A 2,760-nucleotide genomic window follows, 5' to 3' on the forward strand; every position below is an offset into this window, starting at 1 on the left:
ATTCACTCCAAAGGAATGTTTGTGCTATTTCCATATTTAGCGTAGCTGCAGTGAGAAAGGTGAAACTTGTACTTAACTCCTTGCCATCATTTAACAGCACCTGCCATTGAAATCCAACACGTTGCAGGATTGAGGCACTGTTATATTTTAGACTGCTTTTATCACTACCCTGGTGATCGGCCTGTTGAGCCCTTTTCAGACATGGGTGATGTAACCTCGCTGGCTTCATCGGTCTGTTTAAGTGATGGCGTTCTGTCGTTCAAACAGGGGTCACTTTTCTGTTGGCGTTTCTCACGGTACGATGGATTGGGAATATGGAAAAATGCAACACAGAGCATTGTTATAATCCTAATCTTATTGCAGATTACAAATGGATTTGGTGAGCTAAAATGTCACCTGTATTCATGTTTTATTCATATTCATGCTGTTGGGATGTTTTTGGGCTGCAGCAGCTCACAAACATGTCTATGTCCCTATGCGATTACATTTAGACTGGTGTTTGAAGTGTGATGGGTAAATGTTATTGGCTTGACTTTTACAGAAATGTCACCAGGAAGCCAACATGGTCCAACATGTCTGAAATGGGCTTTTACAGCTGTTCTTCCAGGTGAACTGGCTTACCAAGAGGAAGCTGCACTGTAACCTGTGATGCCGCCACCGTATGCATTCAGTTAAATCTTTACAATGGCATGACTGGAAGTTAGAAGGGGAAAAAGAACAACAATTTGAGGCTGCACTTATGTCTTTTTATATGGTAATGTATGCATGACGGTTTAAGGCTAAAGACTTTAATGGCTAGTTCTTACCTGTGCTGTTAAGTTTGCATTTCTCTCTCACTCTCACACACACAACACACACACACACACACACACACACACAAGCATTCAGTGGCCTTTTTACAACTGCTGCAAGAGGTTTGAGTTATTTATTTTTGTCATAAGCTACAGATACTTATTATTTTATATGCTTTGAAAAGCTATAACCAGCAAACACTCCGGTACATAGCAAAACTGCATTTAGTTAATCCAAACAATACAATCTTTCTTCAAGTGTCCTTATAATGTTGGTGGTTTATATCACTGCTTGTGTTCTGTTGTGTTTGCCTTTCTCTCTTTACTTTTGTTTGTTTGTGTTCTTGGGCATCAGGGGACAAGCGTTTCACCACTTACACCATAAGTTGCATCCGAGAGCAATGGGAGGCATGTTTGTGAGTTTGTATGCTTGTGCACTTACTCGTGTGCGTGCAATATTGTTTTGCCTACTGTGTATGTTTGTGAATTAACAGGGCCTGAATGATGTTGATGCTGATGATGGTCTCAGAGCATGAAATTTGACAATCTGTTCATTGATTCCTGCCCTTTGGTTGTATTTTCACAGTAATATCCTGTTCTTTGATTCTCTTTGGGTCTTTCTCGGTTCCCGGCACCCTTCTGTGTGCGAAAACACCGAGCTGTGGGTTAGGTGTATGTTCTGTAGGCTTTCGGTTACTAAATGCTTATGTGTTTAACGTCTCCGCCTCTCAGATGTTCTATCCTGTGTGAGAGAGATTCTCTGATTGCCAAATGCGGCACATTTTTTTGTCCTCCTTTCTTCACCTTTTCAGTGATCCTGACATTGCTACGGAGCACATGTATTGTATTGCCGGTCAAACTCTTTCCTCTTATGGACCAAGTCCTGCTCTACTACTCAACCACTGTGCATGCGAAGCTCTGTACAGAAAAGACTGTCTGCACACAGCTGGAGTCTGGAGTCTTAGTCTAGAGCAGGGAGGAGGTGAAGATGCCATTCATTTCGCACTCCCTTTAGCACTCCTTAGTGGGACTTGGGCTGTCTTTTAAAGCCTGTAGTCTGTGTATAGCAGTGTCAAAGGAGGGAAGGAAGAGCGGAGGACTTATGTACCAGCCTGTTATTAAACTGTCTCAGATGTAAAAGATACAAAAAAAAAACTGACTTAACCCTACACTGTACTAATGTATGTATCAGATTTTTAAGCTATTTTTATAGAGGGGAAACTGTTGAAATTCACTGTTCAGTACACACGTAAATATTTGATTTGCATCTATGTTATGAATTGTTTTTGTTTGTTTTTATATACTAAAGAACTGTTTGCTGAACTGTTAGTGTGGGTATACATAGTGATATGAGTGTAAATTTTACTTAGCCTAATGGTTTATATAACTTCATGGCCTTACTAGAGCAAAGTGAACTCGGTTGTATAACACTATGCTGCAGAAATGCATTGCAGCTTTCACAACATGCATATTTAACACTGTCATAATGTCATCCACACGTTAGGATTTTTTTCTTTTCTCCATTTTGTTTGTGTCATTCTGACAGGTAAGAGGCCTGTTTTTAAAGCTAGCAGTGCAGAGTGAAAGCATCTGTGGCCTTTTCTTGCTCATCAGATGTCTCACTGTGCAACAATCAGGCCCTGAATCATGAGCCACACCGCAGTTGAAGGCTCCTTCGCTTTGAGACATAATAGCTTGTATAATCCCAAGGAAATCAGCTGCTTTTTTTTTTTTTTTTTTTTTTTTTTTTTTTTTTTTGCATCATTGTGCAAAAAATGAATTATGGACCATAACACTGCTCACTTAAGGCTGTTTCTGCATTGATTCTGTTTGGTGAATTATAAATTGGACTTAAAAATCAGTGCATTTTGCCATTGTTGAAAATCAAGACTACAATGTAAAGCTGTATGAATAGCCTCTAGGTGGCAACCATCATTAATGCATTTGGACATGAAATCGCTTTTAAGAG

At 39.8% G+C, this 2,760-nt stretch overlaps 1 protein-coding gene across 1 annotated transcript in view; it reads left to right on the plus strand.

Moving 5' to 3' along the window:
• zgc:113278 (Translocating chain-associated membrane protein 1-like 1-like) overlaps positions 1-2,760 on the plus strand; it is a 17,450-nt gene extending 14,690 nt beyond the window's left edge. Inside the window, exon 11 of the mRNA XM_023154920.3 lies at positions 1-2,760. This exon is cut by the window's left edge and continues 658 nt beyond it. The gene's annotated coding sequence lies outside the window, so the exon portion shown is untranslated.

The sequence above is a fragment of the Maylandia zebra genome, linkage group LG20 (assembly GCF_041146795.1).
Source record: "Maylandia zebra isolate NMK-2024a linkage group LG20, Mzebra_GT3a, whole genome shotgun sequence".
Taxonomy (NCBI): domain Eukaryota; kingdom Metazoa; phylum Chordata; class Actinopteri; order Cichliformes; family Cichlidae; genus Maylandia; species Maylandia zebra.